The following is a 22,122-nucleotide window of genomic DNA, read 5'->3' as shown; positions in this document are numbered from 1 at the left end:
TTGGTAAGAGTGCAGTAGGACTGGTTACAGGTGCCATGGGACCAGACAGAGGGGGACGCCTGGCCCACCCTTACGAGGAGGAGGCTGAAGGTGGTAGGAAATCTTTGGAGGTGGGATGTGAAGGACTGACGCCAGGCCATCAGGGGGCTTAAGGCAATAGAAGAAGGGACAGCATGTGCAGAGGCCCAGAGAGGTGGGAACAACAGAGACCCTGTGCATTGAATGTACTCCCACGGGAGCTCATGATGCACATTTGAGACCAGCAAGACTTAAGACTGGAGAGGCCAGCAGAGGCCAAGGTCCTGAAGAAAAGGCTCTGCTTAGGAACCTTTGAAGGTGATGCCCCCCAGCATGGTAGCGCCTTGATTGTCGGGATGTGACGTCGTGAAAGATGACTCCAGCTTGTCTGATTTGGCACAGCTTGCTATCTGGAGGGTGAGGAAGGTGGAGGGAGGGCTGCTGTATGCTGCATAAATGGCAACTGTTTTTAATTGGAAACAGAGTAGCATTCCTATGTCAGGTCGCAGCTCAGACCTGAGCCTCCCCAGAGGCCCGTGTGCATCCCAGCTCTGGTGGTGAGCATTGCACTTGTCTCTCATTCAGTCAGGGAATTAGAACACAGAGCTGTGGAAACCCTCTACTCCTCTCAGCCAACCCCCACGTTGCCCCCACATACTTTTCCTCCTAGCATCCCATCCTTCGCTGAGTACATTACATTTTCTTTCTTTTTTTTTTAAGATTTTATTTTTATTTATTTGAGAGAGAGAGGGAGAGAGCCAAGCAGGGGGAGCAGGAGAGAGAGGGAGAAGCAGACTCCCCGCTGAGCAGGGAGCCCGAGGCAGGACTCGATCCCAGGACACTCATGACGTGAGCCGAAGGCCGATGCTTAACTGACTGAGCCACCCAGGTGCCCCAGGACTTCATTTTCTATGGGTTATGTTCTCTTCCTAAGCCACCATAACAAGGCCACCAGGGGTCCCTCTTGGTCATTCTCAGAAAACAGTTCCAGTGGTACCTGAGTTGTATATGACCGAGATCGTAATTCTGAATGCAGTAGTAACATAGCTTATATATCTATATATAATGCCTTTGTGGGTGTGAAAGATACGCATGCTCTGGACAGTATATAAAATGACACACACCAAGTGACTGAAGGATAAGCACCATGTGTATTAATAATGTACGTGTATACATTTAAACCGAGAATCAAATCCTTGCTAGAATAAACACAAAAATGCCCTACAAAATCCCTTACCTCCTTTTACTAAGAAAAAATGTCTGGCAGTTATTACTGAACTGTTTTAATTTTAGAAGTCCACACTTGCCTAAAGTGTTCAGCTGCGTTTACATCAGTGATAGACTCTATGAAAATGTTATTTTTGAGTAAAAGACACAAGAAACAAACATGCTAATTAAATGAAATGGAGCAAAAGAAAGCCATTGTGGGGTGCGTTACTCTTCACACTGCTTTGAAACTGGTTCTACATGAGCGAAGTAGCTGCGTAAGGAAAATATTCACACCACGGGAACATCGGTTTTGAAATCGTTTTGACGTATCAAAAAGTGCAGACTAACAAAAGATCACCTTGGCACGCATCCCCATGACTTCTCTTTCCCTGTTGCTTGCTATCAATATACATGTCACTGAACCGTCTACAAAACAACCTGGTAAATAGATGAGCTGCAGCTTGTTTCTGTCCTTATTTCAAGAGGATGCCAAGTGAGCAGAGCTGGGATAGCGATCTTGAGAGACATACTCTGGTTCAGGTTGTTTGCTTTGGGAAGCTGTCCACCCAGAAGGCCCCTGCCCTGTGCTCCTTTTTTTGTGGGTCTCTTCCGGGCATCCGCTGTGTCCCTCAGTATGGGTGGGATCATGGAAAGTGATAAAAAGTAAGACTGAGCGGAAGAACAGGGGTGTGTATCCAGCCTGTGGAGACAAAGATCACTCGCAGTGGATTTCAGAACCCGTGGGTGGGGCTGCTTCATCTCCCCTGCTGGCCCCAGTCTGCCCATGAGCCAGGGGGGAGCGTTGCATGTCAGAATGAATGAATACACACAAAGTAATCAAAATCCAACTTATTTCTTTTTTTTTTAAATTTTTTATTGTTATATTAATCACCATACATTACATCATTAGTTTTAGATGTAGTGTTCCATGATTCATTGTTTGTGCATAACACCCAGTGTTCCATGCAGAACATGCCCTCTTTAATACCCATCACCAGGCTAACCCATCCTCCCACCCCCCTCACCTCTAGAACCCTCAGTTTGTTTTTCAGAGTCCATCGTCTCTCATGGTTCATCTCCCCTCCAACTTCCCCCCCTTCATTCTTCCCCTCCTGCTATCTTCTTCTTTTTTTTCTTCTTAAAATATATTGCATTATTTGTTTCAGAGGTACAGATCTGTGATTCAACAGTCTTGCAAAATTCACAGCACTCACCATAGCACATACCCTCCCCAATGTCTATCACCCAGCCACCCCATCCCTCCTACCTCACCCCCCACTCCAGCAACCCTCAATTTGTTTCCTGAGATTAAGAATTCCTCATATCAGTGAGGTCATATGATACATGTCCTTCTCTGATTGACTTATTTCGCTCAGCATAACACCCTCCAGTTCCATCCACGTCGTTGCAAATGGCAAGATCTCATTCCTTTTGATGGCTGCATAATATTCCATTGTATATATATACCACCTCTTCTTTATCCATTCATCTGTCGACGGACATCTTGGCTCTTTCCACAGTTTGGCTATTGTGGACATTGCTGCTATAAACATCGGGGTGCACGTACCTCTTCGGATCCCTACATTTGTATCTTTGGGGTAAATACCCAGTAGTGCAATTGCTGGATCATATGGTAGCTCTATTTTCAACTTTTTGAGGAACCTCCATACTGTTTTCCAGAGTGGCTGCACCACCTTGCATTCCCACCAACAGTGTAGGAGGGTTCCCCTTTCTCCGCATCCCCGCCAACATCTGTCGTTTCCTGACTTGTTAATTTTAGCCATTCTGACTGGTGTGAGGTGGTATCTCATTGAGGTTTTGATTTGGATTTCCCTGATGCCGAGCGATGTTGAGCACTTTTTCATGTGTCTGTTGGCTATTTGGATGTCTTCTTTGGAAAAATGTCTGTTCATGTCTTCTGCCCATTTCTTGATTGGATTATTTGTTCTTTGGGTGTTGAGTTTGATAAGTTCTTTATAGATTTTGGATACTTGCCCTTTATCTGATATGTCATTTGCAAATATCTTCTCCCATTCTGTCAGTTGTCTTTTGGTTTTGTGGACTGTTTCCTTTGCTGTGCAAAAGCTTTTTATCTTGATGAAGTCCCAATAGTTCATTTTTGCCCTTGCTTCCCTTGCCTTTGGCGATGTTTCTAGGAAGAAGTTGCTGTGGCTGAGGTCGAAGAGGTTGCTGCCTGTGTTTCCTTTAGGATTTTGATGGACTCCTGTCTCACATTTAGGTCTTTCATCCATTTGGAGTCTTTTTTTGTGTGTGGTGTAAGGAAATGATCCAGTTTCATTCTTCTGCATGTGGCCGTCCAATTTTCCCAACACCATTTGTTGAAGAGACTGTCTTTTTTCCATTGGACATTCTTTCCTGCTTTGTCAAAGATGAGTTGACCATAGAGTGGAGGGTCCATTTCTGGGCTCTCTATTCTGTTCCATTGATCTATATGTCTGTTTTTGTGCCAGTACCATACTGTCTTGATGACGACAGCTTTGTAATAGAGCTGGAAGTCCGGAATTGTGATGCCGCCAGCTTTGCTTTTCTTTTTCAACATTCCTCTGGCTATTTGGGGTCTTTTCTGGTTCCATACAAATTTTAGGATGATTTGTTCCATTTCTTTGAAAAAAGTGGATGGTATTTTGATGGGGATTGCATTGAATGTATAGATTGCTCTAGGTAGGATTGACATCTTCACAATATTTGTTCTTCCAATCCATGAGCTTGGAACATTTTTCCATTTCTTTATGTCTTCCTCAATTTCTTTCATGAGTATTTTATAGTTTTCTGAGTACAGATCCTTTGCCTCTTTGGTTAGATTTATGCCTAGGTATCTTATGGTTTTGGGTGCAATTGTAAATGGGATCGACTCCTTAATTTCTCTTTCTTCTGTCTTGTTGTTGGTGTATAGGAATGCCACTGATTTCTGTGCATTGATTTTATATCCTGCCACTTTACTGAATTCCTGTATAGGTTCTAGAAGTTTTGGGGTGGAGTCTTTTGGGTTTTCCACATAAAGTATCATATTGTCTGCAAAGAGTGAGAGTTTGACTTCTTCTTTGCCAATTTGGATGCCTTTTATTTCTTTTTGTTGTCTGATTGCTGTGGCTAGGACTTCTAATACTCTGTTGAATAGCTGTGGTGATAGTGGACATCCCTGCCACGTTCCTGACCTTAGGGGGAAAGCTCTCAGTTTTTCCCCATTGAGAATGATCTTCGCTGTAGGTTTTTCATAGATGGCTTTTATGATATTGAGGTATGTACCCTCTATGCCTATACTCTGAAGAGTTTTGATCAAGAAAGGATGCTGTACTTTGTCAAATGCTTTTTCTGCATCTATTGAGAGGATCATATGATTCTTGTTCTTTCTTTTGTTAATGTATTTTATCACATTGATTGATTTGCGGATGTTGAACCAACCTTGCAGCCCAGGGATAAATCCCACTTGGTCATGGTGAATAATCCTTTTAATGTACTGTTGGATCCTATTGGCTAGTATTTTGGTGAGAATTTTTACATCCATGTTCATCAAGGATATTGCTCTGTAATTCTCCTTTTTGATGGGGTCTTTGTCTGGTTTTGGGATCAAGGTAATGGTGGCCTCATAAAACGAGTTTGGAAGTTTTCCTTCCATTTCCAGTTTTTGGAACAGTTTCAGAAGAATAGGTGTTAATTCTTCTTTAAATGTTTGGTAGAATTCCCCTGGAAAGCCATCTGGCCCTGGGCTTTTGTTTGTTGGGAGATTTTTTTTTTTTTCTGCTGAAGTGATTCTTTATTTCTTTTTTTTTTAAATTTTATTATGTTATGTTAGTCACCATACAATACATCATTGGTTTTTGATGTGGTGATCCACGATCCATTGTTTTTGTATAACACCCAGTGCTCCATGCAGTACGTGCCCTCCTTAATACCCATCACCGGGCTAACCAATCCCCCTTCCCCCCTCCCCTCTAAAACCCTGTTTGTTTCTCAGAGTCCATAGTCTCTCACGGTTCCTCTCTCCCTCCACTTCCCCCCCCCCCAATATTTCCCTTCCTTCTCCTAATGTCCTCCATGCTATTCCTTATGTTCCACAAATAAGTGAAACCACATAATAATATTCCATTGTATATATGGACCACATCTTCTTTATCCATTCATCTGTTGAAGGGCATCTCGGCTCTTTCTTGGGAGATTTTTGAAGACTGCTTCATTTTCCTTAGTGGTTATAGGTCTGTTCAGGCTTTCTATTTCTTCCTGGTTCAGTTTGGTAGTTGATACATCTCTAGGAATGCATCCATTTCTTCCAGGTTATCTAATTTGCTGGCATAAAGTTGCTCATAATAAGTTCTTATAATTGTCTTTCTTTGGTGTTGGTTGTGATCTCTCCTCTTTCATTCATGATTTTGTTGATTTGGGTCCTTTCTCTTTCCTTTTTGATAAGTCTGGCCAGGGGTTTATCAATCTTGTTAATTCTTTCAAAGAACCAGCTCCTAGTTTCATTGGTCTGTTCTACTGTTCTTTTGGTTTCTATTTCATTGATTTCTGCTCTGATCTTTATTATTTCTCTTCTCCTGCTGGGTTTAGGCTTTATTTGCTATGTTTTCTCTAGCTCCTTTAGGTGTAGGGTTAGGTTGTGTATTTGAGACCTTTCTTGTTTCTTGAGAAAGGCTTGTATTGCTATATACTTTCCTCTTAGGACTGCCTTTGCTGCATCCCAAAGATTTTGAACAGTTGTGTTTTCATTTTCATTGGTTTCCATGAATTTTTTTAATTCTTCTTTAATTTCCTGGTTGACCCATTCATTCTTTAGTAGGATGCTCTTTAGCCTCCATGTATTTGAGTTCTTTTTGACTTTCCTCTTGTGATTGAGTTCTAGTTTCAAAGCATTGTGGTCTGAAAATAGGCAGGGAATGATCCCAATCTTTTGGTACCGGTTGAGACCTGATTTGTGACCTAGGATGTGATCTATTCTGGAGAATGTTCCATGGGCACTAAAGAAGAATGTGTATTCTGTTGCTTTGGGATGGAGTGTTCTGAATATGTCTGTGAAGTCCATTTGGTCCAGTGTGTCATTTAAAGTCTTTATTTCCTTGTTGATCTTTTGCTTAGATGATCTGTCCATTTTAGTGAGGGGGTTGTTAAAGTCCCCCACTATTATTGTATTGTTGTCGATGTGTTTCTTTGCTTTTGTTATTAATTGCCTTACATAATTGGCTGCTCCCATGTTAGGGGCATAGATATTTACAATTGTGAGATCTTCTTGTTGGATAGACCCTTTAAGTAGGATATAGTGTCCTTCCTCATCTCTTATTACAGTCTTTGGTTTAAAATCTAATTTGTCTGATATAAGGATTGCCACCCCAGCTTTCTTTTGGTGTCCATTAGCATGGTAAATGGTTTTCCACCCCCTCACTTTCAATCTGGGCGTGTCTTTGGGTCTAAAATGAGTCTCTTGCAGACAGCATATTGATGGGTCTTGTTTTTTAATCCAATCTGATAGCCTGTGTCTTTTGATTGGGGCATTTAGCCCATTTACATTCAGGGTCACTATTGAAAGATAGGAATTTAGTGCCATTGTATTGCCTGTAAGGTGACTGTTACTGTATATTGTCTGTGTTCCTTTCTGGTCTATGTTGCTTTTAGGCTCTCTCTTTGCTTAGAGGACCCCTTTCAATATTTCTTGTAGGGCTGGTTTTGTGTTTGCAAATTCCTTTAGTTTTTGTTTGTCCTGGAAGCTTTTTATCTCTCCTTCTATTTTCAATGACAGCCTAGCTGGATATAGTATTCTTGGCTGCATATTTTTCTCATTTAGTGCTCTGAATATATCCTGCCAGTCCTTTCTGGCCTGCCAGGCCTCCGTGGATAGGTCTGTCGCCAGTCTAATGTTTCTACCATTGTAGGTTACATATCTCTTCTCCCAAGCTGCTTTCAGGACTTTCTCTTTGTCTCTGAGACTCGTAAGTTTTACTATTAGATGTCAGGGTGTTGACCTGTCTTTATTGATTTTGAGAGGGGTTCTCTATGCCTCCTGGATTTTGATGCCTGTTTCCTTCCCCAAATTAGGGAAGTTCTCTGCTATAATTTGCTCCAATATACCTTCTGCCCCTCTCTCTCTTTCTTCTTCTTCTGGGATCCCAATTATTCTAATGTTGTTTCGTCTTATGGTATCACTTATCTCTCAAATTCTGCCCTCATGATCCAGTAGTTGTTTATCTCTCTTTTTCTCAGCTTCTTTATTTTCCATCATTTGGTCTTCTATCTCACTGATTCTCTCTTCTGCCTCATTTATCCTAGCAGTTAGCGCCCCCATTTTTGATTGTACCTCATTAATAGCCTTTTTGATTTCGACTTGGTTAGATTTTAGTTCTTTTATTTCTCCAGAAAGGGTTTCTCTAGTAACTTCCATGCTTTTTTCAAGCGCAGCTAGTATCTTTAAAGTCATGACTCTGAACTCTAGATCCGACATCGTACTAATGTCCGTATTGAGTAGGTCCCTGGCAGTCGGTACTACCTCTTGTTCTTTTTGTTGAGGTGATTTTTTCCGTCTTGTCATTTTGTCCAGAGGAGAACAGATGAATGAGAGAACAAAATGCTAACAGGGTAACAACGTCCCCAGAAAATATACTCTAAGCAAATCAGAAAAGACCTGAAGCTGGGGGAAAAGAAAGGGAAAGAAAGAAAAAAGAAAAAAAAAAAAAAAAAAAAAAGAAAGGGAGATAAAAGCGAACAAAAACAGAACAAAACAAAAAAAACCAGAATATGATCAAATATGATCAGTCTGGTGCATACATCAGTGCCACACACTAGATTTTGGGTGTATTTGGGTCTGTTAGAAGAAAGTGCCTCCCAAAATTTTAAAGAAAGAAAAACTTATATATGTACAAAAATAAGGGTTGATATGATGAAGGGATGGAATATGACTATAAAGATGAAAATTATAAAAAATTTTATAAAAGGAATTGATAAGAAGTTGTTTGAAAAAAGAAAGAAGAGAATTTAAAAGAAAAGGAAAAAAAGGGAGAGAATATGATCAGGCAGGAGACTAGAACAAAGCCATACACTAGAGATTTAGGGTATATTTTGATCTTTTAGAAGAAACTGTATCTCAAAATTTTAGAGAGAGAACAACTTATATATATATGCCAAAAATACGGGTAACTACTATGAAGGGATAGAATATGACTCTAAAAATGAAAAATAAAGATGTTTTTTAAAAAAGGGATTGATAAGATGTTGGTTGAAAAAGGGAAAAAGAAAAATTCAAAAAAAAAAAAAACTTTGAAAGACTAAAGAATCATGGGGAAAAAAGCCATGAATTCTATGTGCAGTATTCCCCTAGCGCTGAAATTCTGCCGTTCTCATTGATCGGTAAACTTGGTCTTGGCTGGCTGTTCTTGCTGATCTTCTGGGGGAAGGGCCTGTTGCCGTGGTTCCCAAATGTCTTTGCCGGAGGCGGAATTGCCCTGCTCTTGCCCGGTCTAGGTTAAGTATTCTGCTCGGGTTTGCTCTCGGGAGCTTTTGTTCCCTGCAAGCTTTCCCTACAGCTTTGGAGGAGGAGAGTGAAAATGGCAGCCTCCCAATCTCTGCCCGGGAGAAGCTGAAAACTCGGGGCCCCAGTCCTCAGTGCAGCCCCAGAGAAAAGCAGTCAGTCATTCCCGTCTCCCCGGTCTCTGGCCACACTCTGTGGTCCCCTGGCCTGTGACCGAGCGTTTCTATCTCTGGCACCTAACCCCGTGTGGAGTCTCCAAACCCAGCAGATCCCTGCGGTGCGCTCCCCGCCGCTCCTCCCGGGGGACAAAGGTGAGTCTCCCCAGATCTGCTGCTTGTTGGGTCCCTGCTGGAGGAGCAGTGGCCCGACTGTGCTGCGGATCACGGTTTATGACAACCCTGAGCTGAGAGCCCACTCCTCAGCTCGTCTCTGCAGCCGGCTTCCCTGCTCCGATACCTGGGAGCTCTGCCGCACTCAGGCACCCCCGGTCTTTCTGTGACCCTGAGGGTCCTGAGACCACACTGTCCCGCGAGGGTTCCACCTCCCGCCTAGCCACTGGAGCGACGTCCCTTGGTGGAGCTGACTTCTGAAAGTTCCGATTTTGTGCTCCGTGGCTCTATCACTTGCCAGAAGCGGCCGACGGAGGCCCCTCCCCCACCGTCTATCCTCCCAAATATCGCCTCGGACTCACTTCTCCGCACGTCCTACCTTCCAGAAAGTGGTCACTTTTCTGTTCAGAGAGTTGTTGCTCTTCTTTTCTTCGATCTCCTGTTGAGTTTGTAGGTGTTCAGAATGGTTTGATCCCTATCCAGCTGAATTCCTGAGACCAGACGAAATCCAGGTCTCCTACTCCTCTGCCATCTTGCTCCGCCCCCCCAACTTATTTCTTTAAAATAAGAAATAAATATGCTTCTTTACCTAAGAAGCATAACAACAAAAAATAAGTGAGCAAATGTCCACATGGCATAGAAGATTGTGTCAAACGTAGATAGACGTTCGTTTCAGGCCCGAAAAGTCAGGGGCTGTATTAGACTCCTTTTTCCCATTTCACGTTGGCAGAGAGAAAATTCCAAGTGAACGTTATGGCTGAATTAAACTGAGCTGTGCTATTAAGGCATGATTATGTGCGTTCTGGGGCTCTCCTGTCCCCACTTGGCCATCTGGTCCTCGCTGTTCGATAGGGCAGCCAATCGCCTCCCCCAGATGGCTATTTAATTTTCATTTTAAATTGGTAAAAATGAAATAAAACTCAGAACTCTGTTTCTCATTTGTCCTGGCCACCTTTCAAGGGCTCAGGAGACACATGAGGCTCGTGGCTAGTGACGTGGCTAGCACACATAGTGACCATTTTCAGAATTGCTGCAGAAAGCCCTTTTGGACAGAGCTGGACGGGGGTTTTTGCTTCCCATTCTAATAGGTGTGTTTGCAGGTCAGACGTTTCCTGTAGGCTGCCTCAAAGCCTGTGTAGAGCACACGCAAATCCTTTATCCCCTGAGGGCACCCCTGGGGTTTGCCAAGCTGTGCGCCTAGCAATTCTTAACGTGATTTGCTAGGACCGAGAAGACAGTGACTTGCCTGCATAGCCAGGTCTTCACCACTTCAAGGCACCACGCAGAAGACTCTGTGCTTTTAGATCTAGCTGTCGCATTTGGGCTAAGGGTTTGGCTGCTCTTAGCCTGATGTGGTCCTTTTAGTGGAAGGGAAATGCTTCTGACTTGGCAGGTTCACATTGGGTTAGTGCAGCTGAACAGGAGTAGCATTTAAGAAGATCATATCACTGCCATGCGGTTGTACTAAAGACAGGATGGGCGCACATTATGCAACCCAGCTTAAGCGCCTGGGTTTGTTCGATTGTTGTAATTCTGTCCCCTTGATGGCTTTTGGTTGCCAGCAAACAGCCCCTGCGTGGAGGTCATCGACCATCCAGGCTTCCTTGCACGCTATTCCTTTTTACAGATTCCTGAATTCTCTGAAAAAAAAAAAAAAGTTAATCTCACTGATTTGGCAAGCTACAGTCTTGATTCTTTGCGGGGGGAGGGGGATGTCTGCAGTCCCGGGCATCAGCAACCATGTTTCCAGTGTACTGCGGTGAGCACTTGAGGCAGCAGGGGCTTGAACAGCCCTCGGAGGCCATGGGTCAGGTTTGAGGGAGCCCCGCGGCCCCCAGGTGCCCCTCCTGCATGACCTAGGACCTGTGTTTTCATTTCATTCATGATGCTTGGGCACTGCAGACTATATTTTAGCCCCCCATGCTGAAGTAAGCAAGGTGCAATTCGTTGGCCCTCCCAGGCTCACTTTTACAGCTGAAGTGGGAAAATTGAACTGGGAAAACCTGGCACATGACCTTCTCAGAACATCTGTGATTTCTTCTCTCCTCCTCCTCTGCTGTGCTGGACTCACCTTCAGCCCAGCTCTCTCTGATCTCTCGGTTTGGTGGCTCAGCGTTCTGACTCCTCTGCTTCTCCCTCTCCCTCAGGGGAAAAAAAAAAATGACATTGAGGGATATTTGAATATTTGCTTCCCTAGAAGCCTAGCCTAGAACTGGGGAGCGCTGGAGGCTCACACTTCTTGTCATCACAGGTTCTAAGCAGGGATTTTCATTCTCTCGGATTTTGAACATGAAAGATTTAGAGTCGACTCGGGATAAGTGCCTCCTGTCGATGTGATGTCTCGGAGCTGGATTGATCTGGATCACTGGGGCATATTCTTTTTTTCAGTTGACTGAAAGCCCTCAACAGAAGCCCTGTCACAGTGCAAGCCTCAGGATCCCCTGAGAGATGCCAGAGCCAGAAATGGACCTTCTTCCTCCCCTGCCCACCACCTCCCCTCCCCCCCCAGGGTCCACTCACTGGTGTTGGTGGGAGGAAGGGAGGCTGAGGAGGCAAGGGAGCAGGATAACACAGGGAGCTGCCCAGATGTTTCTTTTTCTTCTTGGGTTTTCACTCGGGCTTCTGGTTGCCAAGCGCCCCCCTTCCTCCCTGCTCTCCTTATTTTGCACACTGGCGTGCTCTCCCCTGGGGTGCCGGGACAGCTCCCCACTGAGGCTGCTTTCCTCTCCTTCCTCCGCTGTTTCTCCTGCTCTGTTCTGCCTCAGTGGGACTAGGGAAGGGAACAAAATCGAAGCTGCATGTGCTTGGGAAGGCCCCGCTGTCTGCCACCTCACCCGGGTGCAGGAAGGTGCACTTGCAAAAGCAGATGCCCCGCTCTGTGTGCCCGTTGCACGCAGATGGAGCACTGGCTCAGCCTAGAACTCCCAACCAGCCTTTTACTAGCCAAACAATCAGGCAGCGTTTGGCTAGTACACGGTTATCCCAGGGTAGATGGTGTGACCCTCGGCCAGGGAGACTCACGGCTCTGGGTCCCCCAGAGCTAACAGGAGAGGCACCAGCTCTGAATGCAGAGCTGTCCTTCCTGGACCCCATCGCAAGGTATGGAAACAAGACCCCAACTTCTGTTTCTGCAAATGTGGGTTCAATTCCAACATGGACAAGTTTTAGTTAAAAAAAAAAAAAATCCACAGCATTTTTTTTTTTCTTCTTACAGACTTAGGAGATAAGGTCTGGTCTGTGATCTAGAGAGAATCTCAGGTTGGGGGGTGAAGTGTAAAGATATGCTGCTAGCTTAGATCTATGTTCCGTTGGATCTGGGAAGGAGTCTGTGCAGACAGATACACATACACTCTCTCTCGCTCTCTTTCTCTCCCTCTTTCTTTCTCTTTGTCTCTCTTTCTCCCCCCCACTCCAGCCCCCCCCACCTCACTCACCCACCCGTCCTGTCTCAGGAGATGCCGCTAAGATTCTTGGCAACCCTGAGGGCTGCCGGGCATAGGAGTGGCCTGGGACTGTGTCACCCATGACTGCTGTTTCTCCCGTGGAGCAGCCCCCCCCCCCCCAGGATGCCCAGGGCACGGGCTTTCCCTGGAAGGTGTTCCCAGTAAAGACCTTCACAGCCCTGAAACCCTGACTCTGGCCCTGGTCTGGCCCACTTCGGCCGATGGCCTTGGGGATAAACCGGTGTGGCGCTGCCACCTAGTGACTGCCCTTTCGGCCACTCTGCTTGGCCTTCAGGAAGGCAGGTGGATCGGTCCGCAGACTGCCAGGCCTGTGCAAGATGGTGCTGGGTGGCTTCTCCATCTGTGGCCAGCCAGGCCAGCGTAGGCGAGCTCTGTCGGCCATTGGCAGAGCCTGGCATGTGTCAGACGTGAGCTCTAGTAAGTGCTTTTTGCAAAAGTGACTTTCTGGTAGGGGAATCTTGGGCCCGACCCCACGTGGCTCCGTCTCTGTCGGCTGGGCCTCCACATGCCCCCTTGGAGAGGAGCTCACAGTGTGTGTGAGGGGTCTGGCATACAGCAGGAGCTGAGGGGATGCAGCGTGCCTCAGAAAAGGTAAATCACGACGGGTTGGGGAGCGAATAAAGAAACAAGGAGGGAAAAGAAACGTGGTCAGAAATGCAGGCCTGGTGATGGGTATTAAGGGGGGCACGCACTGAATGGAGCACTGGGTGTTATGCGCAAACAATGAATCATGGAACACTACATCAAAAACTAATGATGTCATGTATGGTGATTAACATAACATAATAAAATAAAATTAAAAAAAAAAAAGAAATGCAAGCGTTAGTTATAACATTGTTTGGGAGCTGGATGTTTCTTTGATCGCCTGGGGAGGAGTAGGGGCTTGAGACTATCATTTGTTTTTATTTTGGGTTTGTTTTTTTTTTGCCCAAATTTTTATTTTTATTTGTTTATTTTTTTATTATGTTCGGTTAGCCAGCATATAGTCCATCATTAGTTTTTGGTGTGGTGTTCAGCGATTCATTAGTTGCAGATAACACCCAGGGCTCATCACAACACGTGCCCTCCTTAATACCCGTCACCCGGTTACTCCATCCCCCCATCCCCCTCCCTTCTGAAATCCTGTTTGTTTCCCCGAGTCCATAGCCTCTCATGGTTTGTCTCCCTCTCTGACGTCTCCCCCTTCAGTTTTCCCTCCCTTCCCCTGTGGTCCTCTGTGCTATTCCTTATGTTCCACATAGGAGTGAAACTATATCATTGGTGCCAAATCCCAAGGTTTTCTAGTTTGGCTGCTCTCCAGATGTGTTGACAGGCAGCCAGCTCCAGATTTTCAGATGGCTTTTGGAGTATCCCAGCAGAAGCTCTAGACCAGTGGTTCTCACTGGGCCAAGTACTGCCCCCAGGGGTCCTTTTGGAGAAGGGTTTTGTTTGTTTGTTTGTCACTGGGTAGAGACAGGGATGCTCTGTATTCTGATGTGCATGGGACAGTCCCATCCAACAGAGGATCTGTGTCGCACTTGACCTTGGACCGACCTGCTGGACATTCTGTGTACTAAAAACCTATTTATAATTTTCATAGCTGAGACCTAAATCCACTTTAAGCATAAACAAAATATTTTTGTTCAGTTGTAATATACACTTCATTTCTTAAATTAGGGTGTTATTTATGACATTTATAATAATAGAATTTACAACATACTTATAATGTATAAATGGAGGGAATATTGTCATTTGTTATATTTGGGGTTTGGCCAGAAGTTTTTCACATTTCAGAAAATCACATCAGCTCTGGCCACGCCCCCGTGGCTTTGAACTGTCATGTCACTCTCATTGGACTGAACTGTGTTCGAGTGCTTTTACATAAAAGGTACAAACAAACTGACGGTTCCTCAAGTCTTCTAAGTTAGTCTTGTCTGAGTATTTAGATGCTGAAATACATGCTTTATTGTAAAGTACTCCTATTTTATTTCTCTGTATTGCAGTTAGGGTGTTATACCGATTTTTGTTTTATAAATCATGTATATAGATAAAGTATACTGTTTGCGTTCCATTTCAAGATCTTAAGAGATGGCATTGGGTCTGCTAGGATTGAGAACCATTGCTTAAATGGGGTTCTCTGTTCAGGGAAGTCTCTCATGATGGCTCTCAGACCCGGAAGTTCTCTCCAAAGCTGGCCATATTTCCAAACCCTTTTTTTTTAAATTATGTTCAAGTAGCCAACATATATATAGTACACCATTGGTTTTTGATGTAGTGTTCAGTTCATTCATTAGTTGCGTATAACATCCAGTGCTCATCACAACACATGCCCTCCCTAATACCCCAACCTTTTATCAGAGAGAGCCCAAATGCTGAGAAGACTTTTCAAGTCTATTTTTAGGGTGCGTTAATGTGATACCATTGTCTTCGTATAGGTTTTTAACCTAGATCATTGTCAAATACTTACAGAGAACTGAGACTGTTAACTTACTGACAGGGAAGTCCTTTCTGAACTCACTTATTCTCATGTCAATGAAAATGCATGAATGGATAATAGGCAACATCTTTTCCGGGGCACATAATGTAATTCTTCAAGTTTGAAAATCCATTCTATCATCCCCCTCTTTTCCTCTAGAGACTTTTAGCTTTTTTTCATAGGAAGCATATGCTCTTAGAACATATCCACTGCTGGTCCCTACCGAAAGATCAATCTTCTGTATCCATACAGTGAATGAAACTCTCATTAGCCAAGGTGAACGCATGAAAAGAACTCGGTCATTTTACAGAACCACGCCCCCCTCCAGCACGTGTGCATGTGCGGTGCGCACACACACACACACACACACACACACACACACACAGAGGCACAGAACAGGTGGGGAGGAAGCAAAAGGGAGGGAGAAGAGGGGGGAGGAGGGAGGAAGAGAGAGAAGCCTTTAGCTTTTTGACTTTTCCAAATTAACAGAAGAGAGGAAAGCATTCCAAATGGGCAACAGGAGCAAAATGAAATCAAAATAGAAAACTCACTTTGGTGTTTTAAAGTTAAGAGAGAATTATACATTTAATGAAAATCAGAACTGGCTCTGCCTAAATTAAAATTGGGCTTTTTAGTATCTCTGCAGCTTTTCTTGGGATATATTTATCAGTAGTGAAGGAAGTCAATATATGGGGACCCCCAAGCCATGTTTGTGTTTTCACAACTCAGTGGTAGAGAGAAGAGCAGGAAAGCAAGGAAGGGACAAGAAGAAAGTCACATCGATTGAGGATGTTCACATTCTCTGGCCTGAAGGAACTTTGTGTAAATCATTTACAGAGTAGTTTTATACATAAGATTGCTCTGTTTTCACTTTAGAGCACCCTCGCTCGGAGAGGTACTTAGTAGCGTGTCTGGACCTACTGGACTCTACATTCTGGTTGAAGTTAAGATGATAATTTTAGGTGTCAGTGTCCTATTGTGATATACTCCTATCATTACTTTCTTTTTTTAAAAAAAAGATTATTTATTTGACAGAGAGAGACACAGCGAGAGACGGAACACAAACAGGGGGAGTGGGAGAGGGAAAAGCAGGCTTCCCCCCTAGCAGGGAGCCTGATGAGGGGCTCGATCCTGGGATCATGACCTGAGCCGAAGGCAGATGCTTAATGACTGAGCCACCCAGGCGCCCCTATCATTACTTTCAATCTGTTACATACTTGTGTCTTGATCTGCCTTTACCTTTCATATTCACATTCATCCCAGCTTCCCTGTTACCTGATTATTCTTGGCCATCAGGTTTTTCTCCCTTACTATATTTTAAGCTTTTCATGAATACTGCCTCATTTTTGTTCATCTGCCTGTTCCCGTGTACATGTAGATTGAATGAGGAACTTCTGAAATAAAGCTCATGGATGGTTCTCAGGCTTGACAACACATTAAAATCAGCTGGGAGCTCTAAAAAAAAAAAAAATCCCTGTCATGGGATACCAGGCTTTTTTGCACAGTTATTTTTAAATGCTTTGTGGGTGATTCCAGTATGCTTGTATAGGTGACCACCTATGACTTGGACCAGTGGCAAATCAGAGATGCAGGTCACCCTCCTTTCTTAGCTCCTCCTTAACTCAGCACCTCTCCCCTTTGAACCTAGGTGCGTGCCTTCAGTGGACTTCTTTTTGTGCTCCTATGTTTTCCTTAATTGGATCACTTATTTTATTTGCTTTTACTTTAAATCAAAATGACGTGCACATAATTGGGGTTTGGAGAGAGATCATTGATCATCCTGCGCTCACTTCTCTGGGTCTTCAACTGGTAGACATCAAAATAGCAGCTTTATTACTGACATAAGGCAGATCTGGACACCACCACTTGACCTACAGCCCAGTGGGCTGCTTGGTTTTCCCCTGATTCATCACTGAAGTAGATGGAGTTGTAGGTACACCTCATAACCTGGGGGCATTGCCCCTGCCCTGGGGAAGCTGACCACATGGAGAACCAGAGATGCCTGCTCTGTGGACAGGCAGAGCAGACAGAGGGGCTGAAATATGCCTGTTCAGATCCTCCTCCCAGATTCTCCGTCCCTTCCCTCTACAAATCCAGGAGAAATAGATTACCTCCTCTTCTCCCACCATAATACACACACACACAAATTAAACAGTTAAATCATGTTAGAGGCAACCATTTTTAATGTTTAGCTGTGATCTCTTTTTCCCCTCTTTGAAACTTTTTAAGGTCTCCTTGCTTGTTCCTAGTACTTTAAAATTTACTGTGACTACCCCCACCCCCACGGCATGGGTCTTTTCTTATTCTGTATGCAGATACTAACGAGAATCTTAGAGATGCCTGCCTTGCAGTTTTCCTGGAAAACCAAAGAAATAAAGGAACATTTTCATCTCTTTCCTTACACTTTCTGTGTTCTTCTGGAAATTCATTTGTTAGGCCCTCTGTGTTGATTCTTTGAGAATGTATCTTTTTCCTTCTCCTTTTACCCTTGTCTTTTTGTTCTGCTTTCTGGGAGATTTCCACTAATTTATATTCTTATCATATTATGTTTTTTTTTTTTTGCTGTAATATTAAATTTTTTTGAAGAGTCCCCCTCTTTTATTCTTAAATTGCTCACCTTTGTTGGCATCCTGTCCCTGTTTTATGGATGCCATGTTTTCCCTTAGGTCTTTGCTGACATAAATTAGAGAGTTCAGGAGACCTGTCCCCATCACCCTGCATTGTGTCCAAGTTCTTCTGCTTCCTCACTCCTCCCATCCCTTCTTACTTTCCTTTCTTCCTTTCTGTTTTCTTTGCTCCTCCCCTTTTTTGTCTGCATCTTTCTTGCAGAGAATATACTTCAAATGTGTGCTGATCATTTGCGGTTCTTTCATGTTCAAGAGTGGGAATTGAAAGCTCTGTGTGGGGAGAGAAGCTTGTTGTGTGGTGAAATTTCCTGTAGGATGGATAAATGGAGAGCTGCATGTTTCATTAGGGAATCCTTGATGTTAGTACATGAATGTCTTTTCACTGAAACTGTTGTTTCTCCAAAGGAAAATATTCTTTCACTGTAATAGTGTTATTGAGTTCTGTTACAGGGTCGGGGATGGGAGTGAAGAAAGGAAACTGGAGATGCTGTCTTGTTCACTTTGGAAACTTGAATTCAGTCCCCATGTTTTCAGCCCCAAACATCTTTCCTGATCTTTGCTTGGGTCACAATCTCCAGTCTATCCCCAGAGAATAAACTTCTATCTCCTGTTAGTTGCCTGGCGGTACCAGACAGGGACAGGCACCTGGGCATCTATCCTTCCATATAGTTAGACTCCATCAGTTCTCTGTTTTCAGCTTTGGATCTTAGCTACTCTGCAGTTGAGAACTTTCCATGGGTTCTGTGACAATCTGTGCCATTTAATTGGAGGTATTTAGGCCATTTATATGTAATATGGTTACAGATATGCTTGGATAAATCTATCCTCTGGCTGTTTGTTTTCTATTTGTCCCATCTATTCTTTGTTCCTATTTTCTATTTCTGCCTCCTTTTGGGTTATTTTTATTGTTCCATCTTATATCCTTTATTGTATTATCAGTTACTATTCTCTGAGGTATTATTTTAGTGGCTCCTTGAGGGTAACAGCATACTTATACACGTAGGTACACTGTAACTAACTTATCATGGTCTTCTCTTCACTGGACAGGATGCCACTTACTACAACCTATCTTCAGGTGATACTGAACCACTTTACATATAGTACTTCCATTTCTCCAACATTGGGGTTTTAGATTAGTCCTCAGCTGAATAATCAAGGGGTGCAGATCTCTGGATCTCTGTCTGCAAATTTCTCCTCTCTGGGTTTTGGCCCTGTGAACTCCTGGCCTCCCTGGATTTCCAGCTCTGTCCCTGAATGTGGGGAGACCTTTGGGCTCTGCCTGGTTTCCCTCCCTGAGCCACATCCTGGGGATTCTCTTCCACAACTGTATGACCACTGGTTGTTTACCATCTCTTGGGGATCACTATTCTGTATTAGTAGATGATCTATGTCTTGTTAACCATTGTTTAACCATTGGGCTAGGAAGCGGCGTGGGGAGGGGGTTGTTTCCAGGTCAACAAAACCATAAAAGAGGATGGCATAAGTGCCAGCCATTCGTGTGGCCAAAGCTCCATTGCTTGCGGAAAGGTACTGAGGGGGAGTGGGGTGTGGGGCAGAGGTGCCTTGTTCAGGGAAGAAGTCCGTAATTCCCTTAGAAAAATAACCCTGGCACATTAAAATGTGTATTATAGAAAACTGTCATATTCAAGAAAAAGTGGTAGACCCACAGTCTCTAGTGAAGACATGAATGGAAGCTAAGAAAAGGAATATTTTGCTTCTTTTCAAACCTCAAAGCTGATCTCATGACCTTTACGTCTATGAAGTGTGCACCTGCTTTAAAATAGTGCAGTAAGTCTTCTCTCCAAACCCCAGAGTTCTTATTTTAAAGGCTTCAGATCATCAGGCCTTCCTTGCTCTTGTTTTAATCTTATTTGATGTATTTTTCCTTAAACAAGGATTCCTATTGATCAGAATTTGAACTTTGCCACTTTGAATCATTTCTTCATGTCTTTCATAGAATAGTCCTTGTGAAGAAGAAGGTTGCAATTGCCTGAGTAAGTTCATGAAATAAGCATCTATAAAAAAATGTCTTGAAATTTTTTCTTTGCCATTTAAATTGTGCATATTAATCACTCACAGTGGTGTGAATCTGGCATAATTCCAAACCTGGCAGTGTTCTAAGTGATAATATCATCCTGCTGATAAGTTTAATATTTGAGTTGCCAGGAAAGAAATCTTGATTATTCAAATAGTGTCTAATGTGGTTCTCTAATTACCTCCCTCTTGACTGTTCACAACTAAGTATGTCTGAATGTAACATAAACAGTAGTCTGAGATGTTATTTTTCCATCCTGAGCTACTTTTCAGGCAGGTTTATTTTTTCATAAGCAAGAAAAAAAAAAAAGATAATTTAGCATTGAATCCCAAGCTTTGAAATACCAATTCCTAGAAAGTTTATTTCTAATCAGGCCCTTAACTATAGGATTACAGTAGTGCGTAGGGTATAATAAATATTGACAGAATGATGTCATGGCATAATGCTTGAGAGTCTTTGCAAAGAGTCCAATGAGGAAGGGAGTCAGCTGGCCTAAATGTTCCAGTGAATGCTTTTTATTATATTTTTTTCTAAATTGTTTACTTCCTTCTCCAAACTTCAGAAACCAAATGAAAAATGCTTCAGAAAGAACAGATTGGAAATATTTCCACAGCCATGCCAAAGTTGAGATTTCCTCATGGACACCAGCCATGAAGTTTCCCCTTAGGGACCTTTGCTTTTAGTTTTAAATCTCAAACTCCTCTTTGTAGTTCCTTGTGCCTAGCGGATGTCTTCTGGTCATTCATGGTATAGAAATACCTTGAGGATTTCATGGAGATGTGATCACATTTTCTAAGTGACTGAGGACACTTTATTGATATAGAGAGGGTGAGGACAGTAGCTGTTTCAGCCAAAAAGGTCATCTAGGTCTTAAAATATTAATGTAAATTGAGAATATGCAAGTCAAGGGCTGAACATTCAGTGGGTGCTCCACAAATATTTCGTAGGTGTCAGGGAATTAGAGTCTTCGGCTCTTAAATGTATCCGATCTTTCCGTAGGTCTTGCTTGGTGAAGAAGCTTTGTCTCACCATTAAACATGGAATAGGGCATGAAGGTTCCTGCCTCCCTTCTCTGGTGTCATGCATTCCCTGTTCTAGGCAAATGATCGATGAAGAATACTCTATAGAGAGCCCCAATGTCATGAAAGAGATAATCTAAAGCTTCTGAGGGTCTTGTTGAAAATAAATACCACATTCTCCCATGGAAGTCTTAGGACACAGGCACAACATGTCCCCAGAGTAGTTCATAGAGCGTGTCAGCTGATGTTGTAGCTGAAGGGCGTCATGGATCTTGTCACCCTCTGTGCACGGTACTTACCCAAGTTTCTCAGGTAAATGCACTCACCTGTCTTCCTGGAAAGCTAGGAATGCGTTTTGACCTCCCTTTTGGCAATGACAGCCTCGCCACCTGACCGTTCTGGGCAGAGGGGACTCCACCACTGGGTCATGGCGGCACTCAACGAGGGGAGAAAGGTGGAGGTTTCTGCCCTCCGAACACCAGCGACTCACAGGGTGTCCTTCAGCGAGCTGTGTGTGTGCAACCTACGTGGTTATCAGCATGCTTTGGAGAACAAGACATGAGGACAGGAGAGCCCTCCCCAGGGGTATCTGACAGCTGGGAAGGAAGAGGGTCCTTAGGAGATGTTGGGCAAAGAGCCAAGAATGACTCTGGTGACCACAGTCTGGGTTCTGACTGCCATGGAGACCGGAGGATGGTCACTCTGCCCCATGACTACATAGAACAGGCACTCAGGGCGAGTTCTTCTAGGGGAACCACTCACATGGCCTCCATGCTGTATGCGTGGTGGGCAGCAGTGTTCCCATGATGGGCCAGGGTTCCTGCTGGGCACTGCTAATTCAAACAAAACATGATAGGGTATCTGTTTCTGATCCAAAAACCCTCCTCCTCACCACAAATATCTTGATACCATACAGACTAATTAGGATAAACTGGGTCCCTCTCCTTCTTTCTGACTGCAATCTTCTTGTATGTAACAGCGAGGCAGTAAGTTCTATTAAGCTCTGGGTCTGGGCCGGGATTGTGCAATCAGTGTCACATTTTATGTCTTCACAGAAGACAGTTAGTACCTCCAGGTAGACCGTTACAGTATCGTCTGATGATGGAGGAAGACGCAGGAGGCTGAGGGCGTGTACGGGAGGGGCTGGGAGAAGAGCAGATGGAAAAGGCTCCCCCCTGCATTTAATTGTGAAGGATGACTAGGAGTTGGACCATCATGGAAATAAAGGTAGAAAAGGACAGTCTCAGCAAAGGGAGCAGCATGGCTCCTGCTACTATAAGGGTGTGGGGAGAGATTGCAGATTGCAGATTGTATAGTAATGCCTAGTAATGCATAGTGTCCCATAAGTTAGGCACATTGGTGGGCATCAAGGAATGATGAGCCATGAGCAGGGTCTGGGCAGAGTTCAGGGACAAATGTGCATTTATCAGTTGACGTGAGTGAAAAAAGCAGTCATCGTTTTTCAAAGTTTCTTTCAGACTATTTTTAACAT

The 22,122-nt window shown here is 43.8% G+C and overlaps 1 protein-coding gene across 3 annotated transcripts in view; it reads left to right on the top strand.

Annotated features, from left to right (window-relative positions):
- KCNN2 (potassium calcium-activated channel subfamily N member 2) overlaps positions 1 to 22,122 on the top strand; it is a 462,735-nt gene that overhangs the window by 403,466 nt on the left and 37,147 nt on the right. The gene's annotated exons all lie outside the window — the stretch shown is intronic.

This window comes from Halichoerus grypus, chromosome 2 (genome assembly GCF_964656455.1).
Source record: "Halichoerus grypus chromosome 2, mHalGry1.hap1.1, whole genome shotgun sequence".
NCBI lineage: Eukaryota > Metazoa > Chordata > Mammalia > Carnivora > Phocidae > Halichoerus > Halichoerus grypus.
Note: the sequence above shows the minus strand (reverse complement) of the source record. Positions and strands in the feature narration are given on the sequence as shown.